Source organism: Protopterus annectens, chromosome 11.part0, assembly GCF_019279795.1.
Source record: "Protopterus annectens isolate FY-2018-M chromosome 11.part0, PAN1.0, whole genome shotgun sequence".
In the NCBI taxonomy this organism is placed as follows: domain Eukaryota; kingdom Metazoa; phylum Chordata; order Ceratodontiformes; family Protopteridae; genus Protopterus; species Protopterus annectens.
In genome coordinates this window covers 310,814,142-310,841,641 of record NC_056745.1, presented here as the reverse complement: position 1 = coordinate 310,841,641, position 27,500 = coordinate 310,814,142, and the positions used below count along the sequence as shown (strand labels likewise).

At 40.4% G+C, this 27,500-nt stretch overlaps 1 protein-coding gene across 1 annotated transcript in view; it reads right to left on the bottom strand.

Moving 5' to 3' along the window:
• Positions 1–27,500, bottom strand: part of NEDD1 (NEDD1 gamma-tubulin ring complex targeting factor) — a 955,822-nt gene that overhangs the window by 903,892 nt on the left and 24,430 nt on the right. The gene's annotated exons all lie outside the window — the stretch shown is intronic.

Here is a 27,500-nt window from a genome sequence, read left to right as displayed (position 1 = left end):
ATGCCCCACAACAGGGTTGTGATAAGTGAAGAAAAAAAGAGTACATTCAAACAGCAGTTGCAGGACCCAGCAGATAAAGCAAGATGACATGAATTGTGATTGATAATGGGTGACCTGAATGCACATCTGAAGACAGACAGAACAGGGTGAGAGGACTGTCTGGGTGTAGGGCAACAAGAATAGAGGAGGGCAGGCCACTCTTATCTGGCAAATGGCTGGTTTGCGGCCAACATACAAGTGAGACACTCACAAGATCATATACAAGACTGTCCAACGTACAACTCTGGTAGACTTCCTCCTGGTAAGGAAAGAGCACTTTGGTAGAACCAGCAATTGCAAAGGCAGCCCCAGTGAAACAAACAGTCAGACCACAGTGTAAATCACTGGTTGCCACAAATCAGCTGCAAGCAGTGATCAGAAAAGGCTCCAAGGTCAACAAAGATTAGGCTGAAGACCTGGAAGTTGACTGGAGAGAGACAGCAAAAGGGCTCAAGTAATTACTCACGTTCTAGCACCCCAGGAAGGAGAGAGAACAGGTGAATTTGAAGAATGGCAATGCCAAAACAGCATGTGTGAGGAGTACAGGACTGCAGAACAGATACGAGGCCAAGCCTGGTATGGAAACATGGTACATAAAGAAAGCTTGTGGTGGAATGCAGAAGTCCAGGAAGTCATCAGAAGAAAGAAGTGCAGTAATAACTGGGAGATAGAAAAGACAGACCAGGTTAAGAAGGAATACTGGATGGTTAAAAAAAAGGTTAAGAGAGGATATGCTATGGCAAAGAACAAGGCATCAGAGGCTCTGCATCAGCTTCTGGAAAGTGACTTGGTGGATGGCACAAAGAAAGTAATAGGTTGCAAGGCAAAGAGGACAGTCAGACTCCCTTCATAAGGGATGGCAAGCCAGCAACAACCTGCTCACCAGTCCACATGAAAAAGGCAGATAGGAGTACTTTCAGCAGCTTCTGAATGAAGAAAACACCACAAAAGCTGTACTGCCCCAGACGGTTTACTACTGAAACCTTGAAACTGCATAGGTTGAATGGTCACATGGTCAACCTGAACTCCTGAATCTGGAACAGCAAAATTGCGGCCAGGTTGAAACTGAATACATCTACATCAATAGTTTGTTGTATTCGACATAGCAGGAGGTAACATCAGTCACCCTTGCTATGCAACACACCGTACCATGACATTCCATAGTCAACAGTACATGTATTTTACTATTTTGCAAGGGGCAAGCCCCCCAGCACCCCCACACCCCCTGCAAATTACATATGCCAACTCAGAGATTGCACTACAATGATGAAATGGATTAATTCCTTGTTCCTTACTGAACCGTGATTTCCACTCTATTCTGAACTCAAATACTCTAACTACACTACCCATTCAGTGTAGTGTAGTCGATGTATTTAGGTTTGGAAAACTGCTCACTGGAAATCTGCATTTTCAACAGTGTCACTCTCAACTGAATGCAGTTTGCAATAGTGATTGTAAACCGCCCCAGACACAGTCTGCAATGAAAGAAGTGGAGGATCTCACCCTAGAAGTAGTAAGAACAGTACTAAGGAAAATTAAAACAAGGAAAACAGCTGACTCAGATGAGGTCACAGCCGGTATGATCAAGATGTTGGCCGAGATGGAGGAGAAATGTCTTCTGAGGCTATTCATAGCAGTATGGAGAGAAAGGTGTATCCCAGATGACTGGAGAAGAGACATACTAGTGCCAGTGTACAAGAAAAAAGGGACAACCACAATTGCAGGCAGTATACAGGTATCAAACTCCTGTCGCACTGCATGAAAGGTATGGAGGGAGTGGTTGATAAATGAATATGCAGAGTAGTAGAAAGACGGCGGACCAGCAGTTTGGATTCAGATCAGGATGCAGCATGACCAAACAAATGTTTGCAGTGAGACAGATAATGGTGAAGAAGCTAGAAATAAGAAAAAAAAGAGAGAGTCCAAACCGACATCTCTTGAATTACAGAAAGCATACAACAAGGTCCCAAGAAATTTGATTTGGGCAGTCCTGCTGTAGTTCAAAGTCCCAGAAACGTTGGTAAAAACAGTGCAGGCTATGTACAAGAACCCAATGCTCAAGTACTGACAGTGTCTATCAGTGGAGTTCCCAGTGGGAGTGGGTGTGCATCAGAGTTCAGCTCTGAACCCACTGCTGTTAAAACTAGAGATGGATTACATTAGCAAAAAGGTTAGATGGGACAGATCATCAAAATTGCTATATGCAGACAATGTGGCATTACAAACACACTGAGTAAGAACGTCAGCAAAGGATAAGGAAATGGAATGCAAAAATGACAATATATGGAATTAAATAAACAAAGGCATCTAGCAAAGGGGTAAGTAGATTGTGTTAGAAAAGACCTGAGACAGTCAGACATGACTTTCGAAGAAGGTAGGATGGTGGCATTAAATTGAGAGAGACAATAACAGTTGACACAACATCCCAACCTCAACTAGAAGTGTGAAAAAGGGGTTGATGAAGGTGATGGGTTAAAAATGATAGAAGAGGTGAGGAAGGTAATAACAGAGGAAGAAGATTTAATCACACCACTCGCTGAAGGAGGTCAGACAGAATGGGGCATGAAATTGCTAAACGAGTTAAATAGATTTCATCATTTTTAAGAAAACAGGATTAAAAGGATGCGTTATAACTGCAACCACAAAAGGAGAAAAAAGAAGGGATAAGGAATTTCAGATAATGGAGTGATTGTGGGCGAAACAGTAAGACCAGGTGGAGTACTTGGCTCAAATAGAAATGGATAAAAACTTGGGAGGAAATAAATGATAACACTGACTGAAAGACGGACTAAGGTGGATACAGGTAACAGTGAGAAGGGTGGCTCAGGAGCTATTAGGACACCTGGAGGGTTAAGGTAGAAACCCCAAGACTAATTAAGATAATAAGAGATGCGAGACATGAAAATAAAGGAGTAAAGATCATCCTATCAAGAATGTGTAACGCATTAGTGGACATGAAAGCTGAAAGCTAGGAGAAAATGAAAGCTTACTGGGTAAAAGAACTAGGGGCAGAAACTCCCAAAATTACATGGTTGCAAGTAACCAACTCACAATATACGCTTTTAAATCTAGGAAATTCTGTATTTTTTGCATGGAAATACTTATACAGATACTTTTGTACACCAGCAAAGATTAAACAATGCTTCCAGTGGCAGAAAACTGCTGGAGGTGCATGGAGAGGCAGAACGGTACCTGGACCCATATATTTTAGGTATGTGAAAGTACTGACAGATTTAAAGAGAATTTGCCATACCATGCTCAATACAGTAACAGGCAAGCATTTAGAAGTAAGTTACTAAAAGGATTTACCCTTTATCTATAGGGAAGACACAGCAAACATAAAAAAGAAGGTTATCAGAGTACAGTATGGATGTCTAAAAAAGCAGCAACAAGAAGATGGAAAAAGAAAAGTACAGTTTTGTGCCTACCATAAATGTAGATGCCCGATAGGTATGCATCTGCAGTCATAACATATGGGTTGTCCTGCCTCAGGCAGCCCTTCGGTCGGCCGGATTCCAAAGTCTGGGTCTGGCCTCGGCTGATGTCGCACTTTCCCTGACGTCAGAGCGTCTGGGGAATAAAAGCATCAGCCGACGCCATTTTCCTCAGTTTTTCTTGCCCCAGATGCCAGGTGCCCTCTAGGAAGGCTAAATTTGGATAAATGCTGAAAAGTTCCAAACATTTGCAAAATTATATACATGTATAAACAAACAAATACACCATAATAGATTCCCCCAGCTAGCTAAAAGAGGGGTAAGTACCCTAGGAATACCACAGAGGGGTAGGAGGGAGGGTAATCCTGACTGCAGATGCATACCTATCGGACATCTACATTTATGGTAGGTACAAAACTGTACTATGTCCTTCAAGGATGCATCTGCAGTCATAACATATGGGTAGAATACCATAGCCAATCTGGGGGAGGAGGTACTAAGAAAAGGATGGTGTAGTTAAGATCCCCTGCAGGACTGCAGTAGCAAAACCTGCTCTGGATCTGGAGTATAAAGATAGATTGTAATGCTTGGCAAATGTATGCACGGAGCTCCAAGTAGCAGCTTCTAAAATGTCCTTGGTAGCCACCCCTCGTAGGAAGGCTGTAGTGGTGGCCGTGGCCCTTGTGGAATGAGGCCTGATGTTTTCAGGAACTGTCTTTCCATGAAAGGAGTAGCAAAATCGAATGCAATTTCCTATCCATTTTGAAATTGTCTGTTTGGAAATTGCTCTTCCTTGCACCCCAGTAGCATATGCTACAAAAAGTTGGCCAGTTTTTCTGCTAGTTTTTGTTCTGTCCAAGTAGTAGCGTAGTTGTCTGTGTATGTCCAGGGTGTGCAAAAGTTTTTCCCCTCTATTCTGTGGATTAGGGAAGAACATAGGCAAGTGAATAGCTTGGTTCACGGATACCCTAGATACCACCTTTGGCATAAAAGTAGGATTGGTTCTTAGTGAAACTCTGTCCTGGTGGAAAATAAGAAATGGCTGCACTGCCATTAATGCTTGTAACTCAGATACTCTTCTTGCTGAAGTGATTGCCAGAAGGAATGCAGTTTTCCAAGACAGAAACTGTAGATCCGCCGATACTGCTGGTTCAAAAGGAGGAAGTGTCAGTTTCTCCAGCACAAAGTTGAGATCCCAAGCAGGTAGAGGGGGTCTTCTTGGAGGTTTAATATTTTTGATCCCTCTCAGAAATTGTCTGAGGAGAGGGTGCGAGAAGATAGGTGGATCCACATTGTATTCTGCTGAAATTGCTGAAGCATGAATCTTAATGGAAGAATAGGACAGGCCATTGTGGAACAATTCTGCTAAGTATTCTAGGATATGTGTTATGTTTGCCACTGTGACATCTGAGCCTTTTGATGTGCTCCAAATGAGAAATCTCTTCCATTTAGCTGAGTATGTCTTCCTTGTGGAAGGCCTGCGAGCCTCCAAGATAATGTCCTTCACTCTCTGAGATAAAACAGTTGGATTGGGATTTAAGGAATTTTCCAGGCAGTTAGCAGCAATGTTTTCAAGTTGGGATGCAGGGTCGTGAAATTGTTCTGCGTCAGAAGAAGAGGTCATAGGGGGAGAGGCCATGATTTTGCCTGAGACATGCTTCTCGGTAATGGATACCAGTGTTGCCTTGGCCAGTCTGGAGCTATTAGTATCACTCTTGGCTGTTCCTCCCTGATCTTCAGTAGAACCTTGTACATCAATGGGAGAGGTGGGAAGGCATATACCTTTAGGGCTTTCCAGCTGAAAGAGAGAGAGTCCACCCTCCAAGCTTGTGGGTGGTATGTCCTTGAGCAGAATGTCTTCAGTTGATGGTTGAGTGGGGAGGCGAACAGATCTATCTCCGGCATTCCCCATGTCTTTGCTATGAGTTGGAAGATGTCTGGGTGCAGCATCCATTCGTGTGCATCCATGGCAGTTCTGCTTAAGCTGTCCGCCAGTGTATTTTCTTTCCCTGGCACGAATTGGGACTGTAGTTGGATATTGAGATTCAGGCATAGTTCCCACAGATTCATAGCCATCCGGCATAGAGGGTAAGAGTGTGTGCCTCCCTGCTTGTTTATGTACCACATGACCGTGGTGTTGTCTGTCCTTATTAACAGGTGGCCTTGTTGGAGGAAGGGTTTGAAGGCCTCAATTGCATGCCTCACTGCCAGCATTTCCTTTTGGTTTAAGTGCATGCTTAGCTGTCCTTAAGGCCATAGGCCTTGGATACATTTGCCCTCCATGTGTGCTCCCCATCCTCGGTCTGAGGCGTCCGTGGTGATGGTCTGCCTTGTTTTTGGTTTGTTGAAAGGCAACCCTCTGTTGGACTGGCAGGCCTGAGCCCACCACAGGAATTCCTTTTGAAGGCATGGAATGATTGGTATCATGGTTTCTAAAAACTGTGACTGTGTTGAGACCATACACTCCTTAGGTACCATTGTAATTTCCTCATATGCAGCCTGGCATGCAGTATCAGAATTATGCAGGATGCCATGTAACCCAGGGCCTGCAGGATTTTCCTTGCAGTAAGCTGAGTTTGTCTTGTCAGAATCATGAAGTAATCTGGAAGTTGTTTTTGTTTTTCTTCTGTGAGAAAGGCCATTTGGGTGGTTGTGTCCAGATCTGCACCCAAACAGGTTATCCTTTGGGATGGTACTAGTCTTGACTTTTGGATGTTGACTGTGTATCCCAAGGTCTGTAGCAGGTGTATGGCATAGGCCAAGTCCTTTATCAAATTTCCCTTGTTGTCCGCTTGTATTAGGCAGTCGTCTAGGTATGGGTAAATTTGAATTCCCTGTAGTCTGCAATGTGCAATTACTGATGCCAGGCATTTCGTGAATACTCTGGGCGCAGTAGATAAGCCAAAGGGCAATGCTGAGAATTGATAATGCTCTGATCCTGCAAGAAATCTAAGGTGTCTTCTGCAACTTGGTCGGATAGGGACGTGCAGGTATGCCTCCTTGAGATCTAGCGTCACCAGCCAAGACTCCTTGCCCAACATGGGAAGAAGTTGCTGTAGGGTCAGCATCTTGAATTTTGGCACAATGAGATAAGTGTTCAGTGCGGACAGGTCGAGAATAGGTCTCCATTGATTTTCTTTTCTTGGTACAAGGAATAGTCTGGAGTAAAATCCTTGGCCTTGTTCTGAACATGGTACCTTTTCTATAGCTTTCATCTGAAGTAAATTGTTGATCTGTCTTAAAGGCTCTGCCCTCTGATTTGGTGGAAGGTTTGGCATTCCGCTTCTTTTTGGCAAAGTGTGGAAGTGGAACCTGTATCCTTTGTCTATTATTTGCAGTGTCCATGTATCCTTTTGTAATATAATGCCAGTTTTTTGAGAATAAAGCCAGCTTTCCGCCCAAGGGTGCTTCCAGTTGATCCCTGGTAGGCGGAATCAGAGTTAAGTCATTGAGCCTGTCCTGGTGCAGTGGTTGTTCTTGTTGCTGTTGCACTACTCCTCTGGTTGACAGGCTGCCACTGACGGCCTCTGTAGGAGCCCTTCGATTGACCTCTGCCTCTAGGGCGCCTGTTTCTGCCTCTCTGGGCTCTGTCCGAGTCTGGAAAGGACCAATTCTTAGTAGGCCAGTTTCTGCTGAATCTCGGTGGTTGTACTTGCAGGAAATCTTTAACTGTTTGCACAGATTTTGCCTTTTCTTCAACCTTTTTTAAGATCTCCTGAGCAGAGGAGCCAAATAAATTTTGTTTCTCCATTGGAGCATCCAGGAGTTTAGCTTTAACATGGTCTGGCAAAGATTGTTCCTTCAGCCAGGCATGCCTACGAATAACTGCCCCAGTCATAGCTGATCTAAATGAAGCCTCCAGTGCATCATAGCCACATTTTAAGAAATGATTACTAACCTGTTGTGAATTGTGTACCAAATCCTGAAGGGATTTACGGTCTAGGGGTTCAGGAGAAGAAAGTTTCTTATTCAGTTCATCTAACCAAATACTCTTGGTACTGTATCATATGAAATTGACAATTTAATGCCCTGACAGAAAGAGTTGCAGAAGTATACACCTTCTTTCCCCATCTCTAAAGCTCTAGACTCTCTTTCAGAGGGTAGAGGATTTTTGGCAGTAGCGGCCGCAACCCCTTTAGGGCCCTGAGAAATAGTTTCTGGGTCTGCAGAATGGGCTTTATACAGATGGAAAGGAGAATCCGGGACCCTGTAGTATCTGTCAGGTTTGGCAGGGGCCGGAGGAAGAGTATCAGGGGCTGTACTGACATCATTGTACACATCATCAATTACATTCAGAACAGGAGGTATAGCTAAGGGCCTATGTTGAGGCAAATGCAAAAAGGTCCTTAATCTTTTTCTAGAATCAGAGAAATCCTGACCTTGCCATTGAAAATGCTCTCTCATGGAGTGTAGAGTCTCACCAAAGGAAAATTCTTCAGGAGGGGAGGCCGAAGGGATAGATTCCTCAGCATCTGAATCCTCGTAAGGCGGGTAAAGCCCCTTCCTGGTGGTCTGACAACTCAGACCCATCCGTGGAATCATCTGAAGAGTGTGGGTCAGAGGGGTCAGTCCTGGGCCTTTTGTCCGGAGGAGGGTGAGAGGCCCTGTCTGGGTGAGGTTGTGAACCCCTAATTAAGGAAATAAGGTCCTCAGCAAGGCTGAGGATCTGTGAACTAGAGGAAGGCCTCTGGGAGGTAGTTTTGGTAGGCAAAGCTTTAGATAGTTTGGCAGCTTTAGCCCTTGAAAAGGCCTTAATGGACATAGAAGCAGGGGGCCTAGCTGCCCCACGTGCAGGAGTAGAAATGTCCAAAGGTATGGTGTCAGACATGTCCTGAACACTGGTTTCGGTAGGAAGTTCTGTAGCCGACTCAGCCGGGGCCTCCCGGGCCTCGGTGGTCGGATGTATGGTTTCGGAAGAAGGAATCTCCGAGGACTCTGTTTCGTCCGAAACCGAGACACTCGCAGTAGGCCTAGCCGTGGTTTCAGCCGAAACCGTGGGCCGCGAGTGTCGGTCCTTTTCCTTCCGTTTTTTCACCATATGCGAAGTCGGAGTCTCCGACGGCATTTTATAAGCAAAAGCGGCTCCAAAAAATTCCTCTGCAAACTCCGACCGACGTCTAAGAGTTCGTCGGTTGAAGGAAGCACAGGCTAAACAGGCCGATACGTCGTGGTCTGGGCCTAAGCAAGGAAGGCAGTAGGAATGGAAATCCTTATGAGGTATTTGTTTCCCACAAGTTAAACAATTATTTACTTTGTCTGACATCGGCTGAGGCAAGAAAGAGTCCCCAATGGGGTACTTAGCTTTTTTCGAAGTCTTCGGTAGCTGAATTCACTGGATCTGACCGACCGGCACTTGCGAACAGCTTCTGCTTCAGGCACCGCGCGGCAAGAAAGACTGAGGAAAATGGAGTCGGCTGATGCTTTTATACCCCAGACGCTCTGACGTCGGGGAAAGTGCGACATCAGCTGAGGCCAGACCCAGACTTTGGAATCCGGCTGACCGAAGGGCTGCCTGAGGCAGGACAACCCATATGTTATGACTGCAGATGCATCCTTGAAGGACATCCCCTGAAATAGAGTTACTCAACAAATCAAGAAATAAAAAACATGTTTCGGAGGAAAAGGAAGGGTATATACAAAGAAATGGCTGCAATACACAAAAAAAAGACAACCAATCTTAGGATGGTGGGAAATACAGGAAAAGAAAGGGAACAGAGATAAGGAGGAAACCGAAAATGCATATTCTCCTAACAGCCAAAGTTAAACAGGAGGGATACAGGCTCCTACTGGAGGATAAGCAGAGGCACACAAGGAAGGAGAGAGCATGAGGAGTGAAAAGGAGCTAAAAGGGGCTCCTCACTCAGGTTTCCCCAACATTGGGATCTGGCCCTGCACATCAAACTTAAGGGATTGTAAAACAGGTTATTCAAATGTAAGCAAAGCAGCAGATACAAATAGGGATTACGAGACAGAAAGGAGTGATGAAAATGCAGAAGTTTTACTAAGATGATGAAGTTAAAACTTCTACACTGCAAACTAAGTTAATCATGTTAAGAAATTAACCATTTTGAAAATATATTAATATGTGATGGTCCTTAAAAGGCTTGACCCATAACCATAAGGCTAAACTGGATACAAAGTAAAAAATATGAACTATATGTATTAATATATTCATGTAATACAGTAACTAGACGTGAAACAAGGCTGCAACCATTTATGCATTACCACCTAATGCTATTGGATTGTATGGAAAAGCTCTGACCTTCTTAAAAGGGTTAATTTTGAAAGAAAAGGTTGTGAATTACACTTATTATGGACAATAATTTAGAGTCACAGACTTTTTACTTCAGAAAATGCAGGCTTCTTCGTGTTCTTCTATTCTGTCAATGTCTCAAATTAATAGCACTAATATTAGAAAAAAAAGGTGTCCCTAATTATTTCTGGATTTTCCTCTTATTCTGGAGGTAAACAGTTGAGAGCTATGCACAGACACCAGGCAGGACTGCCCATTTTCCCCTCTTACAATTAGGGACTTTATAAGCCTAGGCCTTCCACCCAAATGCAACCCACAAGTTTTATGCTTTGGACATTTACATAGAAGGTGATTTTTGGTTATGACATGATTTACTGGCTGCCTCTTTCCATCAGACTTAGTTGCCAGACCAGGGACGAATTTCCAATTTCCCACCCAATGATCCATATTATTCTTAAATAAGGTTATGGAAGGAATTTGTTTCATGTGGAAGGGTAGCCTATTCCAAAGAATGGGAATTCTCCAAATTACATATCAGTCTCTCCAACATGTCCTATTTATGCTGTAAGCAAATATTTAGGTCTTGGATCTAGTAGAATGTTCAAAATGATCAGAGTGGGGTCAAAGGATGCCTTGTAAACCAGGCATAGATCACTTCACAGCAGTCTGTAGGAGATAGACTATAGAGAGAGGTCTTTGAGGCAATCCGCATACAGCACTGTCTTTATGCCCTGTATTCTTTTTGTAAGGAACCTTCGCAGACATTCCAGTTGCTGCACGTGGCTAGTGAGATGCATACCAAAAGGGACATTATACTCTATAAGGGGTCAAATGAAAGCAGAGTACAGTGGCATGATGACCTCCCTGGACCTAAATGCCATCTACTTATAAATTGGGCAACTTATCGGGATTTGCTTACTGCCTTGGACACAGGTTGACTGAAGGCTTGGTTACAGTCTACATGAGTTCCCAGATCCCCGATTAGCGAGTCAACTCTTTGGTGTTTTATCAATGAGGTAGTTTCCCATGGTGGCAGACTTCCCAAAAAGTGCTATAATACATTTCTTGGCATTGAGTTTTAAGCCACTGCTTTGGCACCAGTCATTTGCCTGTGCTAAACCTTCCTGCAATGTTTGCATCTGGGGGGGGAGGGGGGGGGTTCTATGACTCCTCCCTGTTTGCAGTCATCTGTGAACTTGGCCAGCCAGAGGCCTTTGACATTGGCTTTGACTTCTGAAAATTACATGCTAAAGAGGACTGGGCACAGCACTGGGGGACTCCACTGGTATACTTGGATTCTTTAGCTAAACAGATAAAAGATTTGCCTGTTCAGATAAACAATTTGACAATTCAGAGATGCAACTAGTAAGACAGCCAAGAAAAACAGTTTGCTGATGATATCTTGTATTTTACATCTCCTGAATCTGGCATTAGGGTATTATTGTTGGACATTTTAAGACAGTTTCAAGTATTTCCAGGGTGTAAAATAATTTATTGCTATAGTCTTTGTTTCAGATTTATGCACCTACATATGAATTGGACAACACCCATATTTATGGAAGCATGAAATAAAGTACTTAGGTGAATATATTTAAAAGATTATGTTAAAGCAGCAAAGGAAATACGGGAAAAGGCCAAGCTGTAGTTTATTAAACAAATAAGAGACTGGAAACTAAGGATTAAGTTGGTGAAAATGCTTTTATTTAGTTTCTTTGGTCCTGTACAGAGGTCAGGTACACTTTTATCAGCCAGAGGAAAAATTGCAATGATAATTACTACAGACGAAGATTTACTGGAGAAATAAACAGGATAAGAGTAATGTGGGAAAAGTTTATTCTTCTTGTTGAACAGGGTGGTTTAGGATCACCTGATTTAGGATACTTAAACGCTACATAACTGAGATTAATGCATAGCACCAGCACATGGCTTAAGATGAAGGTGGAAAAAGATAATGGTGGAGCAATACAAGGAATGCAGAGATTGTTTATACTTGTGTATATGTTTGTGCAAGTGATGCACTGGCGGATAACATTATAAAGACTAAACTAGCCCGTTTAGCCAGTCTAGGGCCTGCTGGGAAACTGCAGCAATTGGTTTTGTGAAAAGGGGATAACTGCTGCCATTTTCAGAGTGAGTTCCTCAGGCTTTTTGCAGAGTTTTTGCCAATCAGCTCTATTCTTTTAAATGCAATTTATAGTACAGCCTAATACATGTGTGTATCCTTTATGATCAAACTACTCTAAAGCTACACCTCAGTGCACTGGTTTGTACAAGTTTTAACAACCACGGACCAAAAAGATAAACGGATAACAAACAAACTGGCTGGCAGCAAGAAAAACAATGAGTTTATTAGTGCTTTCGTCTGGTAAATCGCCAAACTTCTTCAGATAAACTGCATTACACTGAACAACTTTTTATGCTGACATACTGTGACATCACAGAATACACCAACCAATGCAAACTCATTACTACCATTTGAAATTATTTTCTAAAACCAATAAAAATTGGTTTTGTATTCCACATAAATTACTTTAAAAATATATAAATGCATAAACATTGTAAATATTGTAACTATGTTACAAACTACCTATCATATGTTCTTAATTGGAGAAAACTATTTTGATGGAAATCACTTCATTTAATCCCGATGGGGTTCCAGCATTCAAATAGATTTGCCACCATGTTTCTTTGTTTCCTAATAATACTTTCCAGGGTCCCCCGAGGGGGTCTATCCTGACCTGATGAACTACTGAAAATTTAAAACAATGGGTAGGAAATTTACTTACATGCTTACAAAGAACATTTGCATCCTTTCCATGGGAGATATCATAAATATGCTCGTATATCCTCTGGGATAGCTTATGTTCAGTTTTACCAACATAAACTGTAGGACAGTTTGAACAGCATGCAACGTAACTACCCCTTGTGTATAGCAGCTATATCTACCCCTAATTTGGATTTTCTTGTTACTGATATTTATACTTGACCTGCTGTATACATATTTACATTGATTACAGGTACCACAAGGAAACATCTTACCTACCCTAGAGGTTACTTGCTGTCGCTCTAAAATATTTTTAAAATTCGGGCCCCTCCTGTAAACAATTTTTGGATTGGTACCTAGTCTATTGGTCAAATCTGTTTCCATTTTTATGTCCCAGTTTTTATTTATAATATCACTTATAATTTTACCATTATCATGGCAAGTTGTGACAAAGGGGCAAACCATTCTTGCATTCCTATTATCACCACCATCTGGGCCCATCATTTATGTCACTGACAGGAGCATTGTTATTGATATTAATAATAACATGGTTGATGCTCTCTACAATTACCATCTCCTAGCTTTCATGATGTTCTCAAAACAATGGAACATAAATGCCTTGGTTACGTTTCAGGATGACTTCATTACGTATTTGATTTACCATTCTTCAGAGATAACCCATATTATAAAACATATTTGATATATGGGTACACTCCCTTAAGAAATCATCATGATGTGAAACCATATGGGCTGCCCAAACCATTTGGCCCTTCACAACACCCCTCTTGACATGTGTGGGATGACTACTGGAATAATGTATGTATGTATTTGAAAATGTTGGTTTTTCTATAAATATTTGACTTCAGCCCATCGTCTCGCGGTAGTAGTGCTGTGGTAGCGTTGTCGCCTCACAGCAAGACGTTGTCTCGTTCGATTCTCAGCTAGAGTGTCTTCTGTGTGGAGGCATGCGTGAATGGGCGTGCTTTCGTTGAAGGTTGTGTGTCAGGGCTGGTAACTCGGCACGTAAAAATCCACTACCAAACATTAGCGGACCAGAGTTCCGCTGTGGCAACCCCTAACTGAGATAAGCCGAAAGACGTAACATTTGACTTCAGTCCATCCATATTACTTGAAATTAGGACGTCTAAATATGCCACACTATCACAACTAACAACATGAGTAAATTTGTTGTCGGATTGATATATTCAATGAAATTATTAATTTCTGCCATTGGCCCTTTCCAAGCAACAAACAAATCGTCCAGGTACCTAACGTACATGCTGATATAGGAATAAAATGGACTTGTATACAGGTATACTCTTTCCCACCATGCCATGATAATATTAGCAAACAGGGGGCCACAGGCTGACCCCATAGCTACCTCTTCCATTGGTCTGTAGTAATGTCTTTCAAAATGTATATAACTGAAACTTAAAACCATATCTAGTAGTTGGTTATAGACATTAATTTTATCTTGATGTAACTTCATGTAACATGAACGTACATGTTATGTTTCGTGTGTATAAAATTATGTATCATTGTTTTTCTTGCTGCCAGCCAGTTTGTTTGTATAAGTTTTAAACCTAAACTGACATTTTCTTCTGAGTATCTTTACACCAGGAAAGTAAATTGATTCTGTTCTGCTATTTCTGTTGCTAGAACCATTCTTAAAGAGTACATCAATCTTAAAAATGAAATCAGTAGCTAATAGGCCAGAAACGTATCACCGATCCCTGAGAAACAAAAGCAAAGGCTATTTGAAACAAATCAAAAAATAGCCAAAGCACCCACCTTCCTCAATATCAAAGACGTTAATGTCAGCATAGACACTACCACATCCTTCAAATACCTTGGAATTTGGCTAGACTAATCTCATAACTTTTAACTACGCATTCAAAACAAAAGCAAAAAGATCAACACACTACTGTTCTAGGCAAACAAGCTATCGCCTCTTCTGTCCATGCCCGTCAGAGCTGCCATAGGCAAAGAAATACTCTTACCTCAACTCGAATATGAATTACCCACTATAGCTGCAGCCTCAAAGAAAAATGCCAGCACCTTACTCTCCAATAAAATCTGCCGGATCATTATTAACTCCACCAATAATGACCACCACTGCCTAACTCTCACCAAAGATAAATGGCTTTCAGTACCTTTATGAGCCAACCTCCTACAAGGATCACTACTTCATAAAGCCCCTTCCCTAGAGACATCTTCTCCTCTCATTCAAACTTTTCAACAACCCCCCAATAAAATCTCAGGAATCTCTCTCAATCTCACCCCACCCTACTAACTACAAAAACTGAACTTAACTGCACTAACCATGCTTTCTCCATCCTAGCACCTAAACTATGGGACTCCATTCTACTCTGAGCCATCTAAATGTACTCGGACTTCTGACAACAGCTCAAGGAATACCTCTTTACCCACACGGGTCATGTTAAATTAACCATGCAGCTCACTCAAACCCCTTTATCCCAGTTTCAACTTTCATTACCTCATCTTGTCATCCCCTCACTTACTGCCTCGCATTCATCCTACCTCCCTCTTCTCTTTGCTTCTCATACTTTTCTCCTTTCTACTCCTCTACCCTCTACAGGCCTCTCTCTCCATTTCTCTGACTTCTCCCATGGTATCCTTTTCCTGTAACTGGCCTTTGTTCAGGGTTTTCTTTTGTAGTCAAAGAGGAATTGATTCTGCAAGGGTCTCTCAGTGCAGTGACAGTAGTGTGGGGGAGGGGACTGTCAATTCATCTTGGACTACAAAAGAAAACCCTGAACAAAGGCCAGCAATTTAGGTACTTTTCTGGCTGAAGCTGGATAACTTCTACTGTAAGTATAGTGTAAAACAAGCTCTGAGCCAAACATAAATGAGGGTGATTAGAGACAGAAAAGAAGCAGTCCTTTTACAGAAAGTAAAAAAGATAACAGTGACTCACACAAATCCCTTTATATGTCAATGGCATTGGAATTCACAGTTACTTCCTTATGTCTGGCATGAGTCATACAAAGCATTATGGGAAAGACGAAGGGTTGCGGAAGAACAAGATCATGTTGAAACATTAAACCCCATTCGTAGCCATGTTGTGAAAAACAGGATAAAATTACAAATAAAGCACTTAGAGTGATCTTGATGTGTTAATATAGGCCAGGAAACAAAGACAGAGTGAAAAAAACAGATTTTTTTTTTAGTTCTAGGTTGGAGTTTTCCTTTAAAATGTTTTTTGTCCCTTTAGTCTTATACACAGGTCAGGCAAATGTTTATCAACCAGAGGAGAAGTTGTGGGTGGCAATTAATAAAGAGATAAAAGACTTTATCTGGGAGGGGAAGATGGCAAGAGCCAAGTGGGATAAGCTGATTCTTCCAGCAGGATAGAGCGGATTGAGATTGCCCAATTTGAAGGGGTATTTCAAAGCTACATAGTTAAGACTCCTATACATAGCACAAGCAGAAAACTATAATTCAAAGTGGAAATGAATGATGATAAAATACAGAGGAAGCTCAAGAAACAAGGAGAGACTGGGATTTTGGATGCAGGCCTTTAAGGACAACAATAATCTTGAAGAATATTACATCCATAAAGTAGCAGAAAGTATTCCAAGAACTAAACCAACATGGGAATGGAGAAAGAAGATAATGCTGATAGGGATGACTGCAATTAGGGATACAGGCGACAGGAAAAAGGGGACCAGAGTTTATTGGAGAAAACCGGAAAAAAAACAAGGTATTGGGAGCAAATAACTAGAGGGAGAAAGATGACAGAATGGGAAGATGCCAAGAATTTATTTGTACGGCAGGTTGGAGATTGCCTTCCCTATCAGGGATTGATATCGGAGTATAGGCAAAGAGAAAGAAATGGGGGGGGGTCCTAAATGAAAGACCAGCACTGGTAGAGTTTTTAATAGAATCCAGAATAGAAGCTCCCATTAAAAAAAGAATAATTAGTAAAGTATAAGATACTGCATAACTATAAGAATCAATCAGAGGAGGTTAGAAAGGATTAGGAAGAGTGTTTGGATAAGCAACTCACAAAGAAACAATGGGAGGATATACGCAAGCCTCCCAAATATGCAACACAATCTAGAAGATTTATTATTTTTGCCTGGAAATGTTTGGATATTTCTATACCCAAAGTAGACTCAGTTCGACAGTAAATGTTGAAGGTGTGAGGGGGAAGAAAGAGGGAATTGGGTACATATTTTCTGGGAGTGCGGTGAGTTGGAGGGCTTTAAGGATTCCCTGCAGGATACACTGTCAGAGATGCTGGGTGGGCAGACTGGTCTGATGAAGGACATGATTTTTCTGAGCTATGATACAGAATTGGAATTGCCTAGACATGGTAAGGCCTTGCTGTGTCTAATAATGGTGGCTGCCAAAAAAACTATTACTAGAAAATGGAAATCAAAATCTAAACCAGCTATACTGGAAGTAGTGAATATAGTAACAGAGATAAAACAACTGGAATTGAAACCTTTCGAAAAGAGTAGGTACAAACTATATAGGAAAAAGTTGGAACTGTGGGAACAATACATACAAGGAAGGAACGAGGCCTAAAAGACAGCAGGACTTGAGCTGTGTACTGCTTGACTGGGAAAGATTGAGTAAATTAAAAGTGATGTATAATGTTTGCAACTGGGAGTGTGTCAGTATGGTTTGTGATGTAAAACTCTTGCGACTACAATTGCGTCGGTGTTGTTTATTTTCATTTATATAAATGTATGATTGCCTACGTAGTAAGTGATGGCTTAATGAAGATGTTTCTTGTTTAAAAAAGATGCAGGAATTGAATAATTTATGTAATATTGCTTAGGTTATATGATACATAGCAATATATGCCAAGTATAATGTTTGTTATGTTAATAAAGTTTGATTACTTTTATATGAATGCAAATTTGCCTATGTCACAACTGATAAATTCAATAAAGGTGTTTGAAAAAAAAAATGTTTCTCTGTATTGGACCTTTCTGAAGGGTGTTCTCATCTTGGAGGGGATTCAAAGACTGTCCCCAGTTTGCAATCATCTGCAAACATGGTTAGCCAGAGGCCTTTGACACTGGCTTTGACATCCAAGAAACAGATGGCAAAGAGGAGTGGGCCCAGCACAGAGTCCTGGGAGACTCCACTGGTGAGTGGCCTCTTACTGGAGGGAGCCTCGCCATTTCTAACCTGCTGGGTCTCATCAGTAAGCCAGCTAGCTATTCAGCATGCTATAAAGGGGTTTATATGTAGTTCGTAAGTTTGCTGTCAATGCCCAAGTGAGTTACTGCATCAAATGCTTTAGCCAAATCTAGGTAGGTAGTATACACTGTTTTCCCCCTCATCCACTGCCTTAATGACCTTTTCAAAGTCGTCCACCAGATTCAGTAAGCATGGCCTTCATCTGACAAAGCCAAACTGGGATGGATCCAGTGTCTGGAGATCCCCTATGTCCTTGTTGATAATTTCCATAATACTTTCCATGGCTTTGCAAATAAGACTAGTCAGACTAATGGGTCTGTAGTTTCCAGGATCTGTTGTAGGTTTGGAGAGGAACTGAACTTTGACAAGCTATCACTTAATAAAAGGTAATTTGCCTTGGAATAGCTTCTAAGTATTACCGGTTTTAATGGGGATTACATAGTTGATTTTTATTTCAAGGAGACGGCTTTATTTTTGGACCTTACTTGACATGAGCTATTTGTGGACGCATATCTGTAAGCATGAGGTCCAGTATATTGGAGTCTCTAACACATACATACATACATACAAATATTTCAAGCACAGGCATTAATGCCCTTCTAGCTTGCCAATATACCAAAACACTTGTTCCCATAAGTGTCCAGGCTGTTCTTAAAAATATCTAAACTTGCGCTTGCTTTAATGTAATTTGGTGGTCTGTTCCATGCATCAGCTACTCTGTCAGAGCCAATTAGTACACGTCTCATTCCTATAGAATCTTCTACACAGGTTGTCTGATGATTCTCTAGTAATTTTTGATAACCCCAAATATTCCAAGTAGTAGTTATCCCTAAATGCCCAATACCTGAATAAGATCCATTCTTAGATATCTGTAAGAGAAGCTGTACAAGTTCAGATATTTTAGTCTTTCATAATAACTTAGATTTTCACATCCATAGATGCCCTTGTTATATTTCCGCTGTGCTCTTTCCCATTTCCTCATGCTTGTCTTACAGGGTTTCCATATTGTTATTCCATACTCAAGTTTGGGTCCAATGTAACTAACAATGACTTCATTATTTTTAATTTCATAGACTTTATAAATCTTTTTATACAACCTATAATTCTATAACTATCATTAATTGGTTGATATGATTAGGAAAAACTCAGAGCTGAATCTACCCATATACCCAGGTCTTTAAATGAGTCTACAATCTGAATCAGTGTGTGCTGTATTAAACATTTACCTTTCAGTTTATGCCTCCCAAATCTCATATGCTTAGTTACTGATGCATTTAATCAGCATATTGTTCTCCTGTGCCTAAAAGGTCAATTTAGTGGATCTATATTAGAACATCGAAGTTTCAAAACTTCGAATGTTCTAATATCGACCCCTATTCAGCGAAAGCTGAAAATATCAAAGCAACAGAAAACCAAATTTCTGCCTTTGGAAAGAATGTGGTTGCCCGTTTCTGTTGCTTCGGTATTTTCAGCGCTGTGGTGGAAAGTTACGGGTCGGGTTCAGGTAAGTGTGCGATTGAGTGCGGGTTAGTTTAGTTAGGGTGCGGGTTATGTATGTGTGCGATTGTCTGGACGTGAGGGTTAGGGTGGGGTAGGTGAGTTAGGGTTAGGGCGCGGGTGAGGTGAGTGTGTGATAGTGACGGACCTTAGGGTTAGGGTTTGGGTTAAGGTAAGTGGATAGTTAGTGGTGTGTGTATAGTTTAGTGTACGGTTAGGTGTAAGATTTTAGGTGTATGCTTGCTGTTCATTTGGTGTGCTTGTGTTGTGTGTATGTGTTTTGTATGTTCGATGTTTTCAGCTTTCGCTGAATAGGGGTTGATATTAGAACATTCGAAGTTTTAAAACTATGTTCTAATATAGACCCAATTTAGTCAAATTATTTTGCAGACATGCCTTATCTGTAACACTTGTAATCCGTTTATCCAATTTCAGGTAGTCTGCATATAACTTGTAGAACAACTCAGATGAAAAAGTTAGGTCTGAAAGACGCAATCTAAACAAGTAAGGGCCAAGGGCAGAGCCCTGTGGTACACCCTGACTGTAACCAAGGATTTCACCTGTCCAGTTACTATATGACACTTGCCATGTCCTATTTGTAAGCCATGCAGCTATCCATCTTATCAAGAGTACATCAATACCTAGTTGTACATATTTATTGATCAGTGTTTTGTGTATGACCCTGTCAGATGCTGAAGCTAAGTCTATATAAATTACAACACAGCACAATTCTTCATTCATAGCTGTTCTTATATTGTTATAGATCACGTTACAGGTGGTAATAGATCTATTTTCAACATATGCATGCTGATGTATGGTTTCGAGTCCCAACCTATACAGTTCTGACAATAACTTATCCAATATTACCTTCTCCATTAATTTTCCACAACATGAAATTAGACTTAAGGGTCTATATGACTGGGTTAGCCCTACTCCCCTTTCCCCTTAAAGACAGGTTTAATAAGCACATGTCTTCAATCTTGAGGAATCTCCCCATATTTACATGACCTAGTGAATAATAGATACAATGGTAGTACAAGTTCTTGCTAAACTGTTCTCAGATCACGGTTACTAATTCTGTCTCCTTCCTGCACTTTGTTTGGATCCAGTTCGTGCAGTTATTTTTTGATATAATCTAATTTGATTTCAATATCTGGGGTTACCTGGCTTTCACTAGGGCAACTTATCACCCCCTTTGTGGAGCCAAACTGCCTTGCATAAGATTTAATAAATATATCTATAATCTGCTGTTTCTGAGAATAAATTTTAGAATCCGCACAGTTTATCAATTTGTGTCTTTACTTCTTCCACATCTTACGTATCTATAAAAAGGTTTCCTATTATGTTCAATATCTTTATATATATTTTCTTCAAATTTTTTTTGATCTTGTCTCATACTATGCTTAATATGTTTCTTCAGTTTGTTTATTTCAGTTTTCAAAATTGTAGTTCGACCTTCCATTTCTTATATTTTTTGTCTCTCAACTTAATCAGATATCTTGTTCTTATGGAAATATATCCCCCTGATGTTGTATGCCTAGATCCTGATGTTAAACATTTTTTGACTTTTTGCACTCAAAACAATTTCTCTTTCAAAACTTTCCACATTCCATCTGCAACTTTTCCATTGAACATCTCACGCCAGTTTGTTTTACATAGTGACTGTTTTGCTTCCATATAATCTGTAATTAACCTTCTGTGCAATGGTTTAGATTTCAGTTTGGCAGAATTATCTAGCAACAAATTAGTCTTTACCCCATGATCACAGCACATCAACGGTGGTAAAACTAAGTATTTTCTTTGGGAACACAAATGTGTATTTACTTATATGCATTTATTTACGGGAAAGTCCACTGGGCCTTGGAAAGCCCATTTTCAGTGAAGGCCCGGGGAGAAAAGCTCCACATACAAATTATACAGAAAATACAATTTCAGTTACATAAATGGCTAGAAGACTATACAGTTACAATAATAGGCATGGATTTTAAGAGAGCACAGTATAATGTACATGTCAGAGTTAACACTGTATTAATGATAAGTAGCTGGGAAATGGATTGATGAGAATAGCAATGCAAAAAAGATGGGGAGGAATAGGTTCAGGAGTGGTAGTAAGGTAGGTATATAGAGAGAGGGTGGGTATCAAGGTTAGGTAGGTAACATGGGTAGGCACATCTGGGATAGTTAGAGTGCTGGTTGGCTAGAAAAAGGAGGATGGGAAAGAAGCATCAAATCTGCAGCAATTGTTGTTCCTGAATATACTTTGTATAATTTACTTATGGACATAGTTGAATCAATATTATTCCAGTCTGTTTCTGGTAAATTTAAGTCCCCAGCTAATATTCTTCCCTCCTGTGTTTCATGTAAGAAATGTATGAATTCCTCTAGGTCATCTGCACTTGACTTTGGTGGTCTATACACTCCAACAATTGTTGTGTGTTCCAGGGTTTTCTTTATTGTCACAGTTACACAGTCTATAGTATTGGTGTTATAAATTGAAAATGTAAGAATCATAGGTCTCACAGCTGTCTTTAATCCTTATCATAACACCTCCACCTGATTTTTTGTTAGAATGTCCGTTACAGTAAAAACATTTATACCCTGACAGAACTGGTTTCCAGTCATTGTTCTTATAACCATGTTTCACAAACTATAACATCAATCTTGTGGGAACATAGCAAATTTTACAATAAAAAACTTTATTGCTAATGCTCCTAACATTAATAACCAGAGATGCATTAAATGTTGCTATCTGTGAACTGTTACATTTTTGGCCTGGTAAAAATCTTGTCTAGTGTTTGTCAAATATTGCAAAATATCCACTGCAAAAAATTCTCTTCCCTGATCTTGACAAATGCACACCATCCTGTCTGAACACGTGTGTGTCCAAAACAAGACTTGGATGCTCTACACATTTCCATTTCTTAAAAACAGGACACTTTTTCCATGTAGGTGTTTATCCAAAAATATCATTTCATTCACAGTGACCTGACTTTCCTTTCTATGGGTGATTTGTGAAAATACGTCCTAACACCAGTACAAGCTATAATATACAAGAGGGCTGTCAGTTCCCAAACAGTCAGAGAATCCTTGCAGGTGACATCACTTGCACCAACATGCATAAAAACGGATCCATACTTGCTTACATTAAGGCGTTCCAAGGTTTGTTTCACATCTACTATTTTTGCTCCTGCAAGCATAACACTACTCGATGTTCATTATCATCTCTGTAAATGTAAGTATCAGTTCCTCTAATAATTGAATCTCCAATTACAAGAATATCTTTGCTGGCCATCTCTGAAGAATCTTCAGCTTCTAATACAGTAATTTCTGCTCTGACAATTGTTACGAAGGACAGCTCTTCGTCACTATTAGTCTTATTAATCCCACTGTTTTCATTGTGTATTAAATTTTCATCCAGCTGGTATCGTAAATCTAGAGCTTGAGCCATGTAGTCAACATCTGTCTTTCACTTTTTTCTTACAGTAATATTCTTCAGTCCTTCCACATTCAGTTTGATTTCTTCCCTTTCACCTGCCCCTTGCCTCTTTTTTCTACCTTCTCCATTGAAAAGATGATGCCTTTTTCTGGAGACTGAAGGTTTTCTGATAGACCAAAATTACCATTCCCTGTCACCAGTGTGTTACATAACAAAGGAGTGTCCTTTTTACTACGTATTCTCTTTCCATTACAGTCATTAATCAATCAGTTTCTTTTTCTTCCTTATTTGTTGTAAACTTCTTCCTTTTTTTTTTTGTTTCCCTCTAAACAAACTTGATCCTCAGATTTCAGAATACTTGCATCCAGAATTCCATAGTTCTCAGGGGCATCATCTTGTTTCATAGGGGTTGAATGTTCCTTGTAGAAAATAGATGTATGATTTCCTAAATCTGTTCCGTTTGATCTATGCCTAACATTATTTAGTTCATCAGTCCAGTCATTACTATACGAGACAACAGCTCTCCAAGCAATGCCAATTGCACAAGTACAATCATCATCAAGTCTAGATTTACTTCTAACAACGGTAAGCAAATCATCCAACTTTTGACACAAGGAGCACAGATCACCAGTGTTATCAGCTGTTACCTTTAAATATCCACAACATTTAGTACACTGTACAAGATACTTGTGCATTAGCAAATTGTTAATTGCATACTCATTTAAAGAATCCATATTCAGCTTAAAATTAATAAAATATTGCAAAAGAAAAGCATAATCAAAGTCAGTAACCATAGAATTCAGAGAGAACTTAAATCAACTTATATGGCAAGAAATTATACCAGCAATATAAAACTAAATAAAATACAGTAAAGTTGTTCTGACCGTAAAAGTTCTACCAGCCAGCCAAAAGTTGTAATTTCTTTACGTGGTACACTATAGCTCACAATCGTACCTCTTTTTAACAGTAAAGATAAATGAAACTTTTCTTACCAGTCAACTCCACAAAAAAAAATCACAAGCCAAGACAGGATTGTTTAGATATTCACTATCTGGTCAAGGGTGTTCATATTTACAGTCCAGGAATGTCGGTGCCTGTAGTTTTGAGCCCATGCAGGATTCCAAGTTTATAGAGGGGTAATTAAAAGTCTCCCATGAGATGGGTGTTAGACTGGATGGTAAGTGTCTTCAGTATGTGCAAGTATGCACTATGAGCGTCTTGGGACAAAGGAGGGTGACTTACAGATGGTTAGGATATGGTAAGGGATTTTGTCTATGGTGAATTGCATGTGGAGGAGCTCCAGCACGTCATACTGTGACCTCCCTAGAGGCATACTTCTTATTGCTATATACTGAGACACCTCCTCCTTTAGACATTGTCTGTGCAACTAATGGTCTGAAGTGAGGAAGGCACTGAAACCTTGCACTGCCAGGGTACTCTCTACTTTATACCATGTCTTGGTAACTGCACATATGTTTATATTCTCAAGTGTCAGAAGGGCTTGGAGGGAGTATTTTTTTTATTTTTTTTTTTTTATGTAGGCTCCTGGCATTGAGCAGTAACACACTGAGGTTCAATTGAGTTGATTTTGATATGGTCAATAAGTTTTTCAGTTTGGCATTGCCTATAAAAGGCTCTATGATGGTGGATACAAATTTTACTGAGTGTTCGAAAGCCTAAAGGGGAAAGATGCAGACCATCCTTGGCAAAACAATATGGTCTGTTAACCATGTCCTCCAAGCTGAGAAATACTGATCCCTTTAAGAATAATTCCAGAAATTGTTGAAATCAATTATTTTGGCTCATACTGTGGCATCATTTTTGGTGATGGTAATATGCTGCTCAGTGCAGCTTGAGACACACAGTCTGAAAGCTCCATAATGTCTCTCTTCACATAGTCCAAGGAGGTACAATCTAAGGTCATTTACACAAATGGACTATGATGGAACTGCACTAGTACCTGTGGCATAATGACTAGAGTGTGTGTGTGTGATTTGGCAGATGCTGTCTGCAGATAAGCAACTATCAGTTATTTTCTCTCTGTTCAGCCTGGTTAGAGGGGCATCAGTATATCTTACAACAGAGTCCCCTAGGCCAAGAGTCCTGGGGAGTGTGTTTGCTTGCCTTAGGGGCTTAGTGTTTAGGGCTCCACTAAGTGTGACAGTGTGTGTGGTGTTGTGTTTTTTTTTTTTCCTAAATGCCTTTGGACTTTCTGATTCATAGCTTTGACAAAGGGTGATCCAGATGATCTGTGTTGTTTAAGAAGATTGCTTTTAAGTGCCTTAACATACTTGTGTGCTATGTGAGGTGATTGTTGTGTGCATGGTTTCAGCATTTGCTCTATATTGCTGCTTTACAGGGTACATTTTTGTGGACCATTCTACATGAAAAATCTGACTTCTAGGGGTTTGGTACTGTACAGGGCACTACTAAACCATGCAAATGCACATAATGTATAGCAGCACAGAAAAAAACAGTTTCTAACTAATGAGCCATCTGGCTAACAAAATGACTACACTACGAGTCCCTTTTGTACATTTCCCCCGACCAGGCAAACACCTCCTGCCACAGGATGAATAAACCCAATCCTCCTAATACAACACAGTAGAAGAGACTCAAGTGCAACGTTACCACAAACTGCTTAAACAACTAGCTGGAAATCCCTTGCTGAAGACAATTTCAAGACAGTCTTACAGCAGTAAAAGTGAAAGGAAGAGCATTTTCTTTTTTAAATGAAAAATTCAGTGAAATACACACACACACACAAGCAGGAAACAGTAGTAACCACTCAAAATAACAAATGTGATGTAGCAATCAAAGGTACTTAACTTTGCCTGAATGGCACTGGATACAAGTAAAATACTTTGGAATGCAGACTAGGAGTCCAAGCTTTGCTGAGCTCCTGGAACATAAGCAGGAGACCATATTTAGTACTCAAGAGCAATATTGGTTTGCTGGGTGGGCACTGAGTATCATGGATCTATGATAAATAATGTGTGGTAAGACTACATAAATAGCTTGTACAACAGTCAATAGCAATGAAAGAGGGGAGGGGTAAGGACTTTAGAAATCAGATTATCCTACGAGGTGGAGGCCGGAGAGACAGCCTTAAAAAAACAACAGTAGTAAAAGGGTGGAAAGGTTGGGGAGAACAAACAGGCTAGCTAGGCAGGTACCCAATCAAATAAAGGCAATACTGGAGCTCTTTCAGAAATTTTAGCCTAATGTGTTATTGGAGGATAGGGCAGACACTGAATGCAACTTTAAGCTGGTAAAAGATAAGCAGAATATAAAAGCACTGAAGCGCAAACTGGAGCAGAGACGGTCCCCTCCCACTATTGCCCTTCCACTACAGTTTAAGTCACCAAACTAGCAGAAATGTACCAGCAATACTGTTTATAGAAAAATGCAATAATAAATGACTAAGGCTCAAAACCTGGCAGTAGTACACAGTTCTGCCACAACTGTGATTTATACTACATGACTATGGTCCAGCAGGGTTTAAAAGACAAATGGATAGCTTTTACAGGAAATGCTACAGTTTCCTGTCCTTATTATAATTTGTCTTTTGAAGCTCCACACAATCTCATCTGCTTATACTAGTGAGCACTAGAAGATCAAACTGGGAAGGTCCTACCCTTGAAATATTAAAGCTGAGGTTGCCCTTTCTTTCATAACTTCTTGCTTACTTTGCGCATAGTGCAATACATAGAAGTATTAACTAGTTTTGCCATCTTACTTTTAAAATCTCCAATGTATGGAACAAAAATACCATTCACTAGAGAGCCTTTTATATATTTTTTTGTATTCTACCATAATTACATACAGCTTCAGCTCCACTGACTTTACCCTTTTAGATGAGTAAGCACAATATTTCCATCTATTCAGCCTGTTAGTGCTAAAAAGCAGACCACAGATGAAACTACGTCTCCCAAGACAGGGAAGTTAGAGCCTTATGCTCATACATAAGAAGCTTATTTCAAACACCAAGAATTTCATCTGAAAGATAAGAAAATATCTAATTAACATCAAAGCTTCCCTCCCACCTAAAAACTTGTCCTATGAGCCTCGTACACCATCACCATCCTTCAATAATCACACAAAAATGTCTTAGGCAAAGACATTAAAAATTATCACTTCCTGGACTTCCAGCATACAGCAGAGATGATCATCAGCAAACTTTCCCACCTCCAGCTCTAATAGTTGAACCCCATTAAACAGAAAAAAATCAAGCAGATACTAGAAATTTAGGCTTCTCTTCTAAAACAAATGTCAAAATGGAAGAGCAAAGATTGCAAGAGACAGGACAATTTAAAGTCAAAAGTATGCCATAAAGTCCCATCAAGTCTCCAGCTACCCCTCTGATCACTCTCAGAACCTGAAACCCCAGAAATGGTGGAGCTGGATGACAAAATTGACAAAATGTACCATGGGATCCCAAGAATGAATGGCACCATCCAAGAATATATGAAGACATCAGAGGTTAGGCTTGAAGAAATGGAATTAATCTCATCTTCCCTCTCAAATGGTATATAGGAATTGCACAGGAGAAGAGAGATTCTATGCTTCACCTTATACAGATGGACGCCATCCAAGACGAGATTAAGGAAAAGATGGTAGAACTAGAGAACACAGGGCAGAGAGAGAATTGCTGATTCAGCAATATCATGGAGGGCAGTGTGGGCAAAGACCATTTGAAGTTCACGTAAGATACAAGTGAATGGACTGGCATCTCAATAGAGGAGGTTTTAACAGAACTCATGGGGTACACAATAATGGGGATCTTCGGCTCATTTTCCCCAGACAACTGTGGTCAAGTTACAAACCTATACACTTAAGGATCTATACTTGGCAAACTGTGAAGAAAAAGTAAAGCAATTAAGATATACAAGACTCTCA